Source organism: Artibeus jamaicensis, unplaced genomic scaffold, assembly GCF_021234435.1.
Source record: "Artibeus jamaicensis isolate MK-2021 breed Jamaican fruit bat unplaced genomic scaffold, CSHL_Jam_final contig_387, whole genome shotgun sequence".
Classification (NCBI taxonomy): domain Eukaryota; kingdom Metazoa; phylum Chordata; class Mammalia; order Chiroptera; family Phyllostomidae; genus Artibeus; species Artibeus jamaicensis.
The window spans coordinates 37,855,834-37,875,702 of record NW_026521812.1 but is presented as its reverse complement, the minus strand read 5'-3'; the positions used below and the strand labels follow the sequence as shown (position 1 = coordinate 37,875,702).

The 19,869-nt window shown below is 42.0% G+C and overlaps 1 protein-coding gene and 1 pseudogene across 6 annotated transcripts in view; both read right to left on the bottom strand.

The window, feature by feature from the left end:
• BACH2 (BTB domain and CNC homolog 2) overlaps positions 1–19,869 on the bottom strand; it is a 330,764-nt gene that overhangs the window by 126,800 nt on the left and 184,095 nt on the right. For 5 of the 6 annotated variants that reach the window (XM_037131213.2, XM_037131210.2, XM_037131211.2 and 2 more), the window contains one exon: positions 15,305–15,453. The gene's annotated coding sequence lies outside the window, so the exon portion shown is untranslated. Of the gene's footprint in view, positions 1–6,940; positions 7,467–15,304; positions 15,454–19,869 lie in introns of those variants that run through there. The other variant, XM_037131215.2, reaches the window with a different exon arrangement.
• Positions 15,953–16,097, bottom strand: LOC119038693 (uncharacterized; annotated as a pseudogene).

Here is a 19,869-nt window from a genome sequence, read left to right as displayed (position 1 = left end):
AGAGCAGATTCTTCCCTCCCTTGGCTCCACCAATGTCTGAGCATTTACAGAATTATCATCATGCTTTAAAACTTCATCTTAAATCTAAGTGATTGAAAGGAATTTTTTCCAGTTTGAAGAAATAAATACTATTCAAATGAAGAAGGGTCTTGACAAAATGATGAATTCCCCATTTCAGGTGAGGAGAGAAGAGGCAGGGAACTTCTCGACAGAGTACTGTTGTTTTTTTTTAATAAATTATAGTGCCGTAGACTATATAAATGAATGCATTTTAGCTTTCCTTAAAACAGAAATTGCTTTAACGTTAACGCGAGACAAGTGATTTTCTTTTCTTTTTCAAAGGGTGGTTTACATGTTAATGGGTTTTTGAAGCCCCTGTGAAAACTGCCTTCCATGAGACAGAGAGCTTCCCAGTGTTTGCGGGGCACATTTTGCCACATTTCACAAGAGGTCTTATTGTTTAAATTCTTACATCCTTATGTCATATGTGAACAAACGACCTTATTGTTCATTTGAACATGTCTTTATAGGCTCTCTGGTGCTAGAGCTCGTGTTGTTGTTTGCATTTTTCCCCCCATCAAGTCAGAACAAAAGTCTCTTTTTCTGCAGCACTGGGACCTCGGGGAACATGGCAGCAGCAGTTGTCAGCTGGAAACACCATAGTGACAATGTCAGTGAAGTGCTCGTGTTAATGGGATGACTTCTGACAAGTAAATCAAGGTGTACAGAAAAGTTTCTCTGTCCCGCAGACTTGAAGGTAATGTGGAAGAGCAGCCCTGCGCAGGACGGCAAAGCCCCCTCCGGGTGGGAAGGCTCTTTCAAAGAGGTGGGGCTGCTGGGTAACAGGGCCCGGTCCCTTCCAAAGTGTGTTTGGTTTGGAGGACGCTCCATTCAGAAATGGAAGGGAAAAACACGGCAGTCGCTGGGGAAAACACAATCGGGCAGAGAGGTGGTGGTGATGGTGGAATCATTAATGGGAGATCGGGCAAGACTCAAAGCTCAAGTTCATTACATTTCTCAGAACTAAGAATAGCTTCTGAATGAGCAATCACAATTCTCCATAGGCCTATTTCTCCTACGGAGCTCCCCTGTCTCCCTTTCCAATTTTATCGTTAAGTCCGACATGAGGAGGTAAGCAGGAACAAAGGGCCCTCTACAGAGTGGAGGAACAGCCAAACCCTTTCCATTTTATCTGCTGTAAGTTCCTGCCCTCCGGATTCAAGTCAGAAAAACTGCAAGTCCTATTTCATCAGCACGCTGCATCAAGAAGCCAGGTCAGAGAAATGTGTGGCGTGTACTCTACCGTGGCAAACAACAGAACCCATGTAGCTTCCCAACTGATGTCACGGATAAAAAGAAAATAGAAAATACAAGGCATATACTACTAACGAAATGAACGTAATTAAAAAGGGAAAAATTCTGGTGACTTTATTCACGGAGAGACACTCATCTGCCAGAAAGCTCAGAGTCCCAGCCTTTTTGCGTAACTAAATAAAGCAAACTCTATAAACATAATCTTCCTGTGCTAAGGATGGCACGTGTCACTAAGACATTTAGCACCATGCATTTTGTGCCTCCTCATTATTCTAACATTGTCAGCTAACAATTTAAAGGTAATGGTACCTTACATAAACCAGAAACATCAACCATCTCTTTGCCCATCAAGGTTTTCCCTGTCTTCTCTCACAACTGCTTTCCCAGTATCTTGGTTTTACTAAGCTTCATGCTTGGATGAATAAAATAAGACTGTAACTATGGCTACAAAATAAAGACTAAGTTATGATGCCCTGACGTGAATAGAGTATTGTTTCGGTCGGAATTAAAGTCACTTCCAAGTTATCATTGTCTCTGCTATCTATCTGTGTCCTCTCTTCCAGAAAGGCTGCTCCAAGCCTGCTATCGGGGCCCTTGCTGAGACATTTGGCGGATCCGTGTGTTCTCCCTGCTAACAGATTATCAGAGATGCTTCTCAGGTCTATTTCACGGAGGACAAAGTGTAACACATATGTAAGGAAGTCAGGATGGATGTTGTTTCGAATCTCCATTCATTCGGGAGAGGATGTTTACTTTCTAGTTAAGAAGCGACCATGACTAATTCCAGGGTACTTGGTAGTGGCTTTTTCAAGAACTGGCTTTGGCTGTCAAACTGGACAAAGGGGACTAACACCTTCAGTGAGCTAGATGGCAGGGGTGCAATCGATACTCTGATTTTCTTTCCCTAATGCTGTCTCAGAGATGGTATAACACAACAACTGAAAAGGTGGCCTCACTTCAATGTGGGGGTAAAAGAAAAAAGAAATGAAAACAAGTAGTTTTTTCTGCACAAATTACAGTCTAGGAATCAACTGCTTTTTACTTTGAGCTCTTCCACAAAATAAAATGTTACACACTGGTACCACTTAGGAAATGGAAGGTGAGGAGTGGAAACAAGTGACCAGGGAGGATTAAAGAAACAAATGTTCTTATTAGGGCAGGGACTGAAAAGAAACAGTGTTACACAGGGGATGACGGTCACAGTCTGACCGCGTATGCTGGATCCTCCCAGAAAGAAAAGGAAAGAGGGGCCAGCTCATGGTGAACATCTAGTATCACCCAGCCACAAGTAACGAGTGAGAATCCAATACTAACCAGTTTATACAAACCAACTTACATTTATTCCCTGTGGTCAACTGTAACCTACACCCCAAGTGGACATGATGTGCTTTCCCATGTACACATTTGTAACCTCGGAAAATTAATTAACAAAGAACGGTGCAGAATAGCCAGGTGTGATGGAAACCACTGACTTCCACCCTTGCAGCCAGTTGCGCTGTAATACCTTCTGCCTGGTGCTGACAGGCTTCTCCTTCCTCCTCTCATTCCGACACAATGCCTTCAGGTCTGTCTAAGTAATGTAATTTACTGGAGTGGAATTCCCTCGGTACCCTGTGCAGCACTTGGTGACAGTATCATTTATACTCCACCGTGTCGGGGCCCGACACTGATACATCGGCCTTCATCCCTCATTCACAGCAGCGCGTGCGATTTCACCTTCCGCTGTGCCCTTCTGTGGTGTGCGTGTGCAAATTTACTCCGTTCAGCCCTAATTACAAACCTGGGTTGAAATGCTCTCATTAGATTTATATTCCTCACTCCAAATGTCAATCTTATTGAAAATTTCGATTTTCCCAAGGATTCATCCATTAGCAATAAACTCTAAAGCATTCCATGACTGAGTGCATTAAGCCAGCAATACGGACAGGCACTTACATCATTAGAGTAAATCTCCATTGCAAATGCTTTACATTATTCAACCAAAGGAATAATGAGGCTGGCCCAGCGGTACCCTCCAATTGCACACGAAGGGTAGGTTAAAACGGGCTGTTATATAGGAAGAAGCACGCGGTGCATCAATGCAATGAATTTCAGAATCTCTGTCATTCCGTAGGAAGACGTGGCAGGAAACCACAGCCAGAGTCTAATTTATCACCTTCTTTCACCTATGACTGCTACAGAAACTTCAGTTTGTGGACAAGCACAACGAGGCAGGCAGAGAAAATGGGCAGCGAGTGTGTGTGTTCACAGAGGGGCCGGGAGCTGTGTGGTGACTCCGGGAGCTGTGATCCGCCCAGAATGATCTGCTCTACTGAAAAGCATTCCCCCGTTTTGCTCAACGGAAAAAAAAATGGAAAAAAAACAGCCTTGTTTGGATACATTGAGAGAACCTGGGTACCACTGTAATAGAAGGCAGATCTTACTGGCAGAGCTGACCTGAGAAACATCTCTACCAAGCTCATGGGTCCTAATGTTAAAAACCCAGGAAATTCGATGATCATGCCAATACATAAATTACAAGTTGTATCTGTGACTGGGATTGCAGGACAGATTATAAAAAAAAATTGGAGAGAAGTTAAAAAAAACACCTAGCAGAATATATCAATTGATAAAACCAAGCCATCAGTTTCGTAGATGTACCATGTCTTAATTCCTTGGCTTATGGGTCTAATTTATCACTTCTTGTCAGATCCCAGGTGAGGCAAAGTCAAGGTACAGTCATAATTTCTTTTTTAATTTGATAAATGAAGAAACTGCATCCAGGAAGGTCATGGAGGAGGCTGAGAGAGGAGTGTGATCTGAACTCTTAGCACCTAATTCTAAAGGTTAACCAAAAAAGTTAAGTGATGTCAGCAACTATGACCGTATTATGAAACACACACTGTATCTGCTTTTCAATGGAAAGTTTTGGCAGGCAGAAAAAGACTTCTAAAAGGGCATGTAATAATTTGCAGAAATAATAAAAAGTAAATGAAGCAATAATTGTTTTCTGCTGGTCAGCCCCTGGATTGATCAGTAACCAGAACGATAACAGATGCAATATTTTCCATAAGGAAATACACTACCACGGAAGCTAACTGCTCCTGAAGCTTTACCCACTCCCACCTGAAATATTTAAAACCTTACTTGATTACAACATTAGTGCTTTCTCTTTCATAATGCACATCACCAGACACCACAATTAACATGCACAGATGTTAGACCTGAAATATCCATGTTTAAATAAAAAACATAGTGAAAAAACAAAAACTGAATATGCACAACATAGTACTGATCTCAAAAGAAAAGAGAGGTTTACACTGATTTAATAGCAGAATTAAAAAATGACCCCCCAGATAGCATCAGTAATAAATGAAAAACCCAGATACTCTGTCAATGGCCTTTAGCCTTCTGACTGAGAAACAGTGAGCAAGAAGCTGATCCTGTGTCCACTTAATTCCTTAATTACAAAATTTGTACCCCAAGCACAGAGGGGATGAAAGCCCCAGATGCCCTGAAATTCCCTGACACGTTCTTATGATGCAGGAACAAGAATACCACCACCATCATTTCACTGAGCGCTACCTCTGTGGTTCATCTATGTTATCTCGCTTGGTCTTCACAACCATCCTATGACGTAGGTACTATCCCTGTTGCTGTTTTCTAATAAAGACATCCAGGCTTAGCAGAGGAGAGGTGAAGTAAGCAGACAAGGTCAACAGACAGCAGCTGAGCTACTCATGGATCCTGAGTCCTCCTCCTTCCTCCCAAGGCTCTCGTTTCCCATGAACCACCGAGCCTCACTGTCTGCCACAGAGGGCGAGGCTAGAGAGAGATGTGATTCGAAGTTTCCAATTTCCAGAGGTTTCTGGAATGATTGCCCTCTTGACTCATCTTATGTTACACATTTCATTAAACCAAAAGGCTCAGAACACTTGCAGCCCTTCGTATTCTCTGGAAATGCCATAGCCATGCCGCCAGTGGAATGGGGACAGCACCAGCACCGGGATTACGAAGGTGCAAATTTCCCTGTGAATGCTGACACCATCTTTCTCTGGTGTTTCTTTTAGCCACAAACTGACAGGCTGTCACTTACTGTGGTTGCAGTAGACTCAGCAGTCAGATGAAAGGGAGTTTTTACTTGGTTAACTGCCCCTCCGACATCTGTGTCCATGGAGGGTACGCACTCATTCTTGTCCACCACCCCCCAACACAGCCCACCGCTTCAGTTCTCTGGAAGCAAAAGAGTTTTCCAATCTTTCAGCAACAGCAGTAAGAAATCCTTCCCGTGCTGTTCTGAGTCAACAAGAAGCAACTTTCTAACAATGAGCCCAGAAGATGGATGTTGTAAAACAGCATTTCAAACAAGGCAATTGCTTTAGGAAAAAAAAAGATTCAAGGATTCTATCACTTTTTTTTTCAATCTTCCATCAACACAATTTGTTTATGCATGAGTTGTGCCTTTCTTCCTTCAGGAGGGGAAACTGCTGATAAACTATCACATGTAGACAAACAGCGCAAAAACCTGGCTGCCTTTTGCTATTTAGACAGACACACATTTCTTTCCCAATGTACCACTTACCAGACAGATGCAAAGATGTGGGCAGGCCAGTCATCAGAATTAACAGAGTGATTGTGCTTGCACTACATATTCTGATTTGTATGAATCTTATTTTTAGCCATGCACAAAGGGCAATAAACGGAAAATCTTATTCTAACCGCTACTTTTTCTGGGCCACCCACACTGCTCCACCTACCGCACAGGTTCACAAATGTAAAAAACCCAACCCAGGCTTTGTCCTAACAAGGGATGCAAAGTGGCTAAAATGTGTGACATTTTTTCCAGTTAGTGTTTGTACTTTCATTCTTTTTCTGTATCAGGACTTTCAGGGAAAACAGCGTTGACTTATCTACGGGCATTTTCAAAGACTCCACATCAGCGCGCCGCTCAGCGCACAGCCGGCAGGAGCTGCGGGGCACCTGCACCAGCCCGCCTGGGGCCACATGTCAACAACTCTCAGCAAAGATATGCACCCCAAAAGGTTTCTGTCAATTCATGAAGAGGATACCTGCAACATTTTGTCTGGAAACGATGACAGTGCTTGAAAAGTTCTGCAAATCAACAAAAGTGGCATCGGAAGCAAATGTATCTGAAACAGCAGGCTGCCAGGGACGATTCTGCCAACACTAGGTTGGCACCCCGTCCTAAGCCTGCTTTGAGTTCGCCGTGGTACGCTGCTCCCCGGGGTACAGAGCCCCCTTGTCATCGCCATCCTTCCCTTCTGTGCATTTCTTTCTGCTCTGTCCAGTCACACCTACCCCCCACACTGCAACTCACCCAGCATTAACTCCCACATGGCTGTCGCTGCCAACAGAGAAGCTGATATTGAGAGATAAGCACCTTGACAGTACATAAGGAAAAAAAAAGGATGAAGATATTTTCTAGGGGAACAGAGAAGAAAAGTCTCTTTAGACTTTTACTGAAAAGTTAAGTTATTAAGGTCCCAGGGTACCAATGAAAAGGCTGTTCCTCTGAGCCCCCTTTGCAAAACAGCACACATATGCAGGGAATGATTAAGAGTTAGAAGTCAGCTCAATAAGACAATGAAGACACAAAAGGAGTCGACCCTGAGAACAGCATCTTTACCTGTGTGCTTGCTCATTATCCAGAAACTAGAGGAAGTGTCCTGTCATCCTCTGGTAGTTAACACACACCCAGGAGAGCTGACACCTTCCGACAACGCAGAGTTCTAGAGCAGCGCTGACGAGCTGTGTCAGAAAACCTTTTTCAGGGTCTGGTCCACTGTCGTCAGAACTTCTGACTGGTGTTGTAACAAGGGTAATTAAGTGTCATGAAAAAGTGGGTCATACACCACTGAGATACAACCACACCGCCCCCAAACTAGACTCCAAATGACTGTGCTATGACAAGGTGGGAGGGGTCTGAACACAGCGAAAGCAAAACTTTTATGTGGTGAGGAGCATTTTAGTTTTCACTGGCTTAGGTTAGAGAAAGTTAATTTCAATGTCAACTACAAACCAACTAACTTTGAGGGTGTTCCTGAAATCTTACGACAAATGCTGGTTGTTAATGTAACGGGAAATTCAGATACAATGTGATAAACAGTCCAAGGGACAGTCTCAGACTTAAATGACACGGCTAGCACCAAAGAGCGAACACCGTGACTCAGTGCAGCAAGGAGGTCAGATCGAAACCAAAGACAGAGAACCAAATTCTCATTATCCACATTAGCATCTCCTGCTGCACAGGATCAAAGTACTGCACACCACTTCCCCACACCTGGGCATCTGACACGGTCGAGGATATTTATCAAGGTGCCCACGGACTGCTGTAGAAAAGCCAAAATGCAGTTATCTGAATTGAACATGTTTGTTCTTTTGTGACTCAAGGGACACAGAAACATTGATTCAGGTCAGTACAAACCGAGTGCCTACTACATACAAGGACACAGAGGACGTGAAGGGACACAGAGAGAGGAACCTAGAGAACCTGCTTTCAAAGAACCTGCCAGATAAAAGTAATTTTTAAAACAGTATCTCTTCTAGCAGCTGCTTACTATACACTTCATCTGGGTTTTCTTTCGGTGCACAAAGCCCTTCCTAACCTTGGCTAAGTGTTAGGACTCATCCTGATCCAAAGTCCCAGCACTCTTCAAAGGAAAGCAGAGAGGTACCAGTGCAACCCAAGGAACACCAGGAATCAGAGGAGACCCTTCTCTGAAGGGGGAGGAAGGATGCGAAGTGGAAGGAAAACTCTCTGGTTCATGCATGTTGAAGGGACAGATTTGAATCACGTTTTGTTACCATTAGGTATAAAATTGGAATTTTACTGGAGTCCATACTGTTTAGATTATGGATGGGGAATGGGGGAATCTGGCTAATCAACCTTTTGCATTTCTGCCAAATTGCCTTATAGTATATTGATTACAAATTTTTAAATAACTGGAAGGCTATCAGTTGACCAGACACTACATAATTGAATCTTTATTTATGATTCCAGAGGCCCACTAGGATCTTATAGGTCTACTTAATAATCACCTTTAGTGATAGAATGTTCTTAGAAATGGAAATAACCAGTTAATAGCAATTTCCAGTTGATAAACATATACTGGTGAATCCACACAGGTATCTGTTCTGACAAGAGTTGATTAATGTAATCTGAAGAGAGGAAAAAAAAAGCAACTAGATTACTGTCCTAGAAAATGATGTCTAAAGTCATCATTCCTAAACTCCACTAACCTGTGGGATATAACCTGTCCTGAGGACAGATGGTCCTTAAACACCGTTATTTGGTTCAATGTCCTTCCCTTACAACACTGACGAGATGTTATAGGAACTTAACTCGTTTATGTCAATTAGCCTGTAGTAAAATTGGTTTCGTTATACAAAGTCTTGCTGTAAGTCACAGACCCTGTGGATGACATTAAGTAAGGACTTACTGTACTGCTTCTAAATTTGGAATTAAGTTGATTAATTGAAAAAAGTCTGCAACAATACACAAAAGAATTAGTTAACCTGTAGACTGTATCTGTGTAGCTGAAATATTGGTAATCTATTTTCTTTATTCTATTCTTTTATAAATTATGTATAACAAACATTGCTTTTACAATCAGCAAAATAAAAGTACTTCTGTTTTGATAAAAGGAACTAATTATTCTCTGGTTCTGCTCTTTTTAGTAATTAAGGGCACTTAATACATAGGACTCAGTTTAATAATCTGCCTTAGTGACGAATCAGACATGAGATACAGCAATAATCTGCTAGAAACAATAGATTACATCTCCTAGTCAAGCACTAGAAGGACTCTAAAATCCTGGTACACTGCAGAGCCTTGCAAATACTGTTTGGGAGCCGAAGAGGAGAAACCCTCTTCCTCGTTGTGACCCACGGCTGTGCACTCAGTAGCTGCAGTGAAGCTCCTGCGCCTGGGCCCTAGGTCCCACAGGAGGTCCCCTGGAACAGTGTCAGTCCCTGGGTTAAGTCACAGCTCAGAGAGAGGTGTGACTTTACTAGTGACAGGTGTATCCAAAAAAGGAGCACACAAATAATTTCTTAAAAAAAACAGCAGACTGGAAATTATGGGAGTAAGCTCATAAGCAGCTGATGGTGGTCGGTAAGAGGCTTCACAGTGTGCACGGCTGTTCATCTGGAGACTCACAGGGAACATTATTGGAACTTTTTGCTTTATGTATTAATGTATATTACCATACCATATATCATTCCCATTTGTACAATTACTGTATAGGCACAAAATAAAAATTAATTTTGATGGTGCCTTGAGCAGAACACAATCATGAAACAATGCTACAAATACTTATATCTCAGATTTCTCAACAAGCCCAACAGCATGGACTCCGAAACCACCCCACTGGTTCCCCAGTGATGGTGGGGCCCACACACACATGTATTCTGTAGACCACTCTTAATATCACAACTTTTCAAGGGCCTCCAAACTCAATAAACATTATAAACATTAAAAAATTTTCTGAAATTTAAAGGTGGTAAAAGTCAAAACTTGGACAGTTTCTCAAGAATAATAAAAATGGTGTGTATTTTTCCATCCTAAGTCAACATTTTTAAGATTATTAAAGCACGAAAAGGGGTGCAATAAAACCTCAGTGAACTAGACATTTGAGGACAAGAAGATTTTTTTGTTTGTTTGTTTCAATTTTCTGGTTCATTGACAGACAGCTGGAAAGTGCTTCCATGTTAAAAATCTTCCCAAAGCAGTTTTTTTTCCCAATTATAAAACTTTTAACCATTCTACAACTATCCTCCAGGGTACAGTTATTCTCTACCTTTACTAAACCAAAACTATCTTGTTTTCTGAATCTTTATCTCTGAAAAAGGGAAGTGGGATGTGTGGGGTAGGGTGGGGTGTGTGGGAGGGGGCAGGGTGGGGGCGGGGTGGGAAGTAGGAAGGGTAGTTAATTCAGGGTTCTGGTTAGTTGGGTTCCAGGTACTCAGCCATCACTAATCATGAATTCAGTGCCTGGAACCAGTACATCCGATTCCTGGGAAACACGAGAGCCTTAAGGAAAGCCCCCAAGGGTCTGTCCTTGTCGGTATTCTCCACCTCATGTCATCTCTCTGGGTGACTGCCGGACCGCTGCTCTTCCCTAGCAGAAACAGGTGTCAGTGTGTCCATCCAAAGTCATGGGCTGAATTAATTTTGATTAGATTCTATGTCCATGTCATTTCAACTCAAGTGTAGGGCACATGTGGATGTCAAGGAGAAACAAGCATTTACTTTTCTCCCTCTGAGACTTGCTGACTTGGATTTTCTTTTCTATAAAAACCTCTAGTTTCAGTTTTTATGATATCTTAGCAGCTACTTATGGCAACTGACTTTGAAACCTTCAACGCTCTGCCCTGTTCTCCATCACCTAAGTGAAGAGTATGGAGAGTTTATTTCTAGGCAGGTTTGGCAAGTCTGGGGTGGGAATGAGGGGACTAATTATATATATTATATAATACATAATTTATATCATTTATATAAACAATCTCATATAAGTAATATTGTGCATAAATATATACATAATATATTTATGAAATATACTATTTGAAACATAATATGAAATATAATATAAACATTATATATTATATAGCTTATATTTATATAATATATAAATGTATTTATAAATATATTATATATATAATTCTAACTTTGATGACTAACTTTACCTTTATTTTGGATATACCTGTTCCTTAGGCCAAATACACACATATCTGTACACATGTATGTGTGTGTATATAGTACATACACACATGCATGTAAATAATCTTCACGTCTTAAGGAGAAAGTGAGAGACTTCAGGATGGGTTTCTGAGCTCTTTGAAACTATGGACACGTAAGCACTGCTTTTCACAAATGACAGCCCTGGTCAGACCCAGAGGCAGGGCCTGAAAGTTGCTAAAGGAGCCTGAAGAGAAACCTCAGCTACCAAGTCCCATGATCACTCTCCACGGCCAGCTTTCTGGAAACACAGAATAAAAAGAAAGATCCCAAAATCTAAAGACTGAACGGACGACACTAAAGGGTTCAATACTGCACATTCCTCACAGGACTGCAGGTCACTCACCAAATTATTCTGCAATTTGTGAACACAGGAATACCCAATTCTCCTGAGATCTGGTGATAGGTGGATAAATTATACTTCATTTGAGGGATTATAATAATTTGAGGTTCTTCCAGAGGAGAGCTATGTGCTATTAATTTTCTCTCAAAGTTTTCATTTTCTTTCTTTCTTTTAAAGTTTTTTTATTTTTAAAAAATTTTATTTAGTTATTTTTCAAGTACAGTTTTTTGTCTATTTCTCTCATCCCAGCCCCCCTGCCCTGTGCTCCCCACCTCCCTCCCATTTCTACCCCCCTTAGTTCTCACCCCTGTTCTTCCTATTTGTTCCTCCAAATCCCTCCCCCTTTTTCCCCTTAACTTCCCTTCCCTCTCCCCTCTGGTCACTGTCTCCTTGTTCTCTATTTCAGTTTCTTTGTTTTTATTTTGCTTGCTTGTTTGTTTTGTTGTGATATTTGTCTTTCAACACCTGGCCTATTTCACTCAGCATAATGCTTTCCAGTTCCATCCATGTTGTTTCAAAGGGTAGTAGCTCCTTCTTTCTCTCTGCTGCATAGAATTCCATGGTGTATATGTACCACAATTTTTTGATCCATTCATTTACTGACGGGCACCTAGGTTGTTTCCAACTCTTGGCTGTTGTAAATTGCGCTGCTATGAACATTGTGGTGCATAGGTTCTTTGAAATTGATGTTTTAGGATTCTTAGGATATAATCCTAGCAGTGGAATTGCTGGGTCAAAAGGCAGGTAGATTTTTATTTCTACTGGGCTCCAATCTGGCTCCGGCCTCCACGTCCGCCTCCACTGATGAAGACCAGGTCTGTGCCCCAGCTCTGCACATGGCCCTGCCACACCATGTGCCCCAAGCCCTGCACGGGGACTTGCTGAGGGGCACATGGTGCTGACACGCCGGCACAGCCCCACTGCTGGAGCACAGGTGGGTGCACTGTGCCTCCGTCACAGTGGAGTGGCTCTCCTACATGGGTCAAGGGCGTACTGGCAGAGATTACAGTTGTTTGTGGCATTTCCCCAGGTAGTTTCTGGAAAATGTGCCCTTGCTGACAGGAAACCCATTCCTAAGGCTGAAGTAGAACATTCTGCAGATCCCTCACCCTGGCCCAGAAGCACGCCAAGGACAGTAGGGGAGTTGAGGGAGATGTGAGGGACATGGCCATCCATTCTTACACCACCCTCACAGTCAAGCACTGGTTGTTACTCTGCACAGCGTTCTTGGAAGGGGAGCTCTGGTATTCAGTTTTTTTAACTGTGTTAAAATATACATAACATAACTTTTACCTTTTTGGCCATTTTTAAGAGTATAGCCCAGTGGCATTAAGTACATTCACGCTGTTGTACAACCATGACCACCATCCTTCCCCAGGAGTTTTTCATCTTCCCAGAGTGAAACGCTGTGCCCACTGAACACTAACTCCCTGTTCCTCTCCATTCCTAGGCCCTGGCAACCATCGTGCTCCTCTCAGACTATGGATCTGACTATTCTAGGGACCTCATGTAAGTGGAGTCATACAGTATTTGTCCTTTGGTCCGGCTTATTTCCCTGAGTATCTTCAAGGTTCATCCATTCTGTAACCCGTATCAGAATTTCATCTTTTGAAGGTTGAATAATATTCCACAGTATGCACATACCATATTTTCTTTGTCCATTCATCTGTTGCTAGGCAGGTGGGCTGCTCCTAACTACTGACTATTGCGGACAATGCTGCTAGGAACATGGGTATACGAACACGTTTAAATACCAGTTTTCACTTCTTTTACCTATATACCTGGAAGTGAAGTTGCTGGATCATGTGGTAACTTTAGGTTTTAATTTCTGAGGAACTGTTGTGCTATTCGGTATTCGGTTATTATTTTATTAATGAACTTTGTTTCAGTGCAGTTTTAGGTTTACGGCAAAACTGAGGGGAAAGTGCATGTGGTTCCCACAGACCCCTGGCCCCCACACATGCACACCATTTTACAGAGTTGCTCTAAGCACCAGGTGACTTCAGTGCTTCACCTGAGGGGCAGGTGAGCCAGGTCCTGCCGGAGCCTGAAGCCCTGATTACCTGAGGCATCACAGAAGCCTTTTCCCTTTCCTGGCCTGTAGTTGTAAAAGTGACATCAAAGGTCGTCCTGTGGGAACACCTGATGTACAAATGTGGACACTCTCAGACGACGAAGGAGGAGGGGGTTTAACAAGCACCAGATCCACCCCACTTCTCTCCCTCCGCGGGGAGGACACTTTATAAACGCAAAACCTTCTTTCCCAGAATGCTGTGCAGAACAACAGTGCTTGACAGAGACGTTCTACTTTGTGAGGGTAGCATAAGAATAGATAATTATGTCACTCACAACTGCATCAGCCCTACTGCTGGCCCTGTTACCCTTTGGGCAGCCCCTGAAGATGGCTTTGGATTAATTCCTTATAGCGCTCTTTCATTCCCTATCACTTTTGGTCTTATCTTCCTGGTTTTGTGATTTCTATTTTAAACATATGCACTTAAATCTATCTCCAGGATTTTTCGCTCTGTTAATTTTATGCAATGGATATACTCTCATTAATACACAACTATTTGGAAATTGCTTTATTAACAGTGATTATTCTCAATTCCAGAGAATCCTAACAAAAGCACTGCAAGTTCTAAGTGATATTTTGAATGATAACACTTACCATATCCAAGAAAAATGCTATCAATCACAGGGCTTATCCACAGATTTAAAATGCCCAGAAGTTTCTCAAACATTGCCTGGACAGAATTGCTCATGTTATTTTTACACTCACATCATCTCAATGAAACAAAAGAAAAAATGTTTAAAATTCCTACAATGAAAGCTTAGAAATATACATAATGCATAATAGTCACAGGCACATATGTACATTTACATGAACGCTCACACAGATCCAAGTGTGTATTTATTAAGCCAAACTCTTCTCTTTTTTTCTATCAACATGGAATAAGTTATTGTTGTCCTCAGTGGAGAGGTGACTGGCTTATTCCAAAGGTGAAGTGACAACATGCTGATCCTCAGGGCATGTCAGGACCGAGGACTCACAACCCCACCAGACCTGAGCTAGCTGACGTGGTCTTGTTTTTTTTAAAGGTACCTCCCTTCTCACACGTGTTTTGTAAAAGCAAGGCACGTTTAAGTGTGTGAGGGGAGACAGAGTATGATGACTCACTTTGAAAGGAAGCAATATATTTCCCACTCCAAGAAAACAAAAATGTTCCCTGTTAAGTATATCTAAAAGTACAATGAGCACACTTGGGAAGAAACTGTTGCTGTCATTTCAGCCTAATAACAGCGCTGTTAGTCACCCCTGTTGAAAACCAAGGGCGATGAATGACTGGTACTCGTGACTCTGGAGTAAAATTGTCAGAATAACGGCATTTCCTTGGCCGGACTTCAAATGTGACGGTGATGAGAGCACCTTCAGATTCTCTCTTCTGAAAGATGAGTCAAGTGCCTCACTAAATATATTAACTGAGTGATGTTCAATATTGAACATTTAATATTTGAACACAGTTCTACCTTGAGCACTCCTCCTTTCAGTCACATGAGCTAACGCAGTGATTCTCACAGTGGGCTCCCTGTGGACCAGCTCTGTCAGTATCACCTGGACACTTGTTGAACAACAAATTCCCAGCCACCCCGACCTGCTGAATCAAAACCTCTGGGCACAGGGCCCAGCAAGCTGCACTGTAACAAGCCCCCTGGATGATTCTGAGGCAAGCTCCAGTTTAAGAACCACCAATATGCAGAATCTAACCCCAGCTCTGTTCCTTGATTCTAATTCTCAAGACACTTTGTTTAAAGAAAAGTTATTCACGTGTGTTTAAGCTATTTGTTATTATCACCTAAGAAAATTCTTAGCATAGTTTTGTTTGAGAAAAGAAACCCTCATCAAAACTTACATGTAATTTTTCCAGGTTCTGTGCTGGCTTCGAGTCTTAGGATGCAGGGAACTGGACGAAGGGAGAGATGAGAAGGCTACAGCAATCCATTCAGACATGGACCCCAAAGCTTTGTGGGGCAACCTGGGGGCAGGTCAGTGAGTGTCCACCTGATTGGGGAGGAAGAGTTGTCCATTAGCAGAGTGAACCTTGCATGTTAACGTCCCCCTCTCCTGCTACCCTGTTCCTCCTTGCACCCTGCTTTTCTGACCTCTGAGCTGACTTACTGTGCCTCTGGCTATGTGCTTCTTGACCCGTCCACATAAACAGAACATGATAAAACAGCCCATGGTATTAATGCCTGGGCTCAACCCCAGTGGCAGCCCTATTCCCTGAGTACTACCTCTGGGCGAGCATCCCTCACTGCGTGCTGTCCTGAGCCCCAGAGCTGCTTGGAGACAAATCAATTTCTCCTTTATTTCATATCATGAGTGTTTTCTTTCAACAAATCAGAACACCTTGGTTTAAAAGACACATGTGGCTGTACTGACAAGGCAACAGAGGAAGCACATGATAAGTTTGAGAATTCTGACTGAAATGAGATGATTCTCGGATTGCCTCAAATCTATCTGTCTGTCTATCTATCTAGCTAGCTATCTAGCTAGCTAGCTATATGCCCCAGGCACGAACCAGCTCTGGCCACCAATGCAGGCAACAAGCCAGGATGAACTAAGGACTGTACGACTGCTTTGCCCCTGACCGATGTAAGAGCAACACCTCCAATCAGGTGTGTCCTCGCCCATTGCCAGGGGGTCAAATATGTTTATTTTTAAACTAATATTACTTCAGTTTTTGATGCTAAATGAATGCATGCCTATTATAGAATGCTTGGAAAATATGAAAAGGCATAAAGATCAACTCTTAACTTTGACACTGATAAATCGTTAGTGATATTTTATTGTATAGGTCCATAATCCCTACACTGAAACTTCTGGGCCAGCTGTATTTCAGAATTCAGCACTGTTTGGATTGTAGGGAGTATAACCATGGCAGTATTTATCACAGAACACCCCATCAGAGTCTGGAGCAGCACTCCACAAACACATTAAGTATTCCTCGGGCAAAAAAAAAAGATGCAGATTCCCATCGAGTCAAATAAAATAGAGCCTCACATTAGTTCAGGTCAAACTTTTCTACCAAAGAAATGACCAAAAAGCCCTTTCTATTTTTGAAACCTTTTGGATTCAGAATCAGGGATAGGGGATTGTTGGATCAGATTCTCTTTTCACACACACAAAACACTCGGAGTTTTGTCTCTAACTTTTCACTCACTCTCATAGGAATGTGAGCATTTTCCCATGTTAATGTTGCTGTTCCCTTAAAAACATGCTTTTCAGTGTCTATGTAACATGACACCCTGTAAAAAAGGGCTGTGTTTATTTAGCTATTTCTCTCATTTTTGGAATTATGAAAAGCTGTACCAATTTAAACTTCTGCCGTAGCGTGAGTGCTGGTTAATTGTTTAATTGCCAACTTGATCACAGACAAGAAAAAAAACACACCCACACTTTACACATCTTACAGTTCTAATCAGGGACAATGGTATTAGATTTTATTTTTGTTTTTCTTCTACAGAAGACAGTGAGCCATTTTTCACAAGGTAAGAGAGTGATGAGATGAATGTAAATTTATTGTCCACTTGAACCTCATCAGACCAGACCGAGTCAGACCCAGGCAGTGGGAGAGCGGCCCCCACTCTCGGTCTGGGGTTTTCACCTGGGGGAGGGTGTGAGCAGGTATGGAGATAATTCGCACACTGTCCTCCGAAGAGGAACAACTGGCTGCCAGTTACTTGCGGCCTGATAAATTCTGTTTCTGGACAACTACTGAGGCCTGGCGTTTCCCTTCCTTTTGGTGTTTTCCTATTTCTTGACAGTTCGCTGTGTGGCCAGCAGAGAGTGGAAAGAGCTGTGGAGACCAAAATTTCGTCAGACAGGCTCGCAGAAATGGCTCTGGTGTGAGTGTCTTGCGTGCATTATCTCATTTAATGCTGAGGGCACGGGTACAAAAACTGGTGCCCGCAGAGTCTGAAAGTGTGTGCACGCTCACCAGCCCTCTCCCACCCTAACACGCTGGGCAGAATCAGAGGTTTGGGATTGCAAAGATCTATTCAAGCCTAGTGTTTTAAATGATCCCAAGATATTTCAATGACTCGATGATTTCCATTCTGCCTATAAATCTTAAATTTTTGTCAGTGACCGCTATAGCATCTTTGCGAAGCAGGGGAAAATGGCATAAATAAAATTAAAAAATAATTCTAGATAATAGTGAACACTTTGAAGGTTCCATATTGCCAGGAGGGAGGTTGTATCTCAGAGAACAGCAGGGAGTTGAGAGTCCATTATTTAACAGGACACACAGAGAAGACATGAAGACACATACATAATACATACTTTAAAAACCAAGTAACACACAAACACAATCTTCCCAAATGTATTATAAATTAGTAATACTAAATCAGGGCTCACAACCCCAAGTTCCTTTCTATTTATAGCTATTCAAAATTTTTTTCTCTTTTCCCTTTACATGTATTTAACCTTAAAGGATAATTGGTATAGAGAATGCCATGATTTTTATAAGCTAATAAAAGAATATTGAAGAGGTGTTTATTATATAGAATGAAATAATTTCATTCTTTCCCTTATCTATAAACTCAATTTCTGCACAGTAGAATATAGCATATAGTATAAAATGGCTGAAGTAGGAAGAGAAAAAGGGAGATGTGAAAAAATTTCAATCTTATTTTGGAAGGAAGTTAAAATGATCTTCCCAACAATCTTATCTGAAAGTTAGGTATATCTCTATCAAAGTTAACAAAAGACAAAAGGTTATCAAACACGAACCATCTCCTTCTCTGTGGCTCCTCTTTATAATTTAAATAGTGTTCCTCTATAATTAGGTGTCAAGTGGGTAGATGGGCTTCTAGAAGAATTTTCTTTGCCACAATCAGATGATCACATGTACGGTTTATTGTCTAAGTACATGAGAGCTACCGGGTGTGAAAAACACAGTGGCGACAGAGGAAGTGACCCCTCAAAGAACATACTTTGTTTTTCCAAAGGGCCTCATTACTTGTGGGGGTGGGGGGTACACAAAAGCAAACCACCAGTAATAACAGAAATGATCGCCAGAACAGAACCTCTTCAGACACTCAAACTACACAAGTAGCATTTCTAAAGCTAATCACAAATTTGGATTCTCTCATTTTAAAAATATACTTCCAAGCAGCCCACTTCTGTTTTAATGCTGAACCAAAGTCTGTGCAATTGGCACATTATCAAAGGAAAAAAAAAGCATTTCTTGAACAAAGTTATCATTTTCAATGTCACTAAATCTTCAACTGCAAAAATACCACAATCTGAAAACTAGTAAGGCCATGTGGTTATGTTATGTTACATTTACAAGAGTTTTATAGTTTCCCAAGCTCTAAGAGACACAGGTCTCTGTGACTCCCAGTAGCTTTGTTCTTTTGGGCAGGTCATTCACTGCCTCTAATACAGTTCACAGGTCCCCGTACGGATTAATCGAGAAGGCAGACAAGAGAAGTTTTGTAAACTTAAGACATACATAAAATGTCAGGTATCATTATTCTTTTTCCTAAGAACTACGTGAGGCATAAAGCCATTAATCCTCCTTTCACAGTTATGGAAATTGACAACAGCCAAAAAATAAAAACAAAACCACAAAACTCTGAGTGACTCTCTATGACTTGATTTCTGCAGTAAATCGAGTAGGATGGATGACATGACTTTAACATCTTCTTGAGGCCAATGGTTCTGTGATCTGGGACTCGGTAGTGATGGGGCAGTCTGAAGAAGGACTCTCAGGAAGCAGTCTCTCCTGGAGGCCAAGCCACCAGGAGGCCAAGGGCAGCACGCACCAATCTGAGGCCTGCAGCACTAGAGCACGGTCCTTGAGCAGCCTTCTACTCTGACGAATGAAATGGGCGTCAACTAACTCATTTGTCCGATTAAGGGGAGGTTGGGGGCAACCTATGCAAATGGCCAGGGCTCCTGAAGCATAGGAAGCATCCACATGACAAGCTTAAAACAGCAGCTCTTTATTAATTAATAGAGATATTTCATTTTTCTAACAACTGGTGTACTGAAATAATTATATGAGGTCGGTCCAGAAAAAGTTCAGCCACTGTTAATATAACGAGAATGGTTTGCATGACATCAATGTAACCTGGCAGCCAAGGAGAGTGGATTGGAGTGCACATGCACGAACAATGATGACTTCACTGTACTAGTCAGAGAGGATAGCAGATGCTGTTGAGTGAGCATGTGTGCTGTGGGGCCATCGCATTCAAAATGACTGAGTGAGTAGAGCAACAAATCTGCATCAAATTTTTTGTTGAGCTTGAACATTCTTCCACAGAAACTATCCAGATGATTCAGAAGGCCATATCTATGGGCAACGGGTGATTGGCAGCTTCATTGTGACAATGCTCCCTCTCATGTATCACATCTTGTGCAGAGTTTTTTGGTGAAACATCAAGTCATCCAGGTGACTCAGCCCCCTTT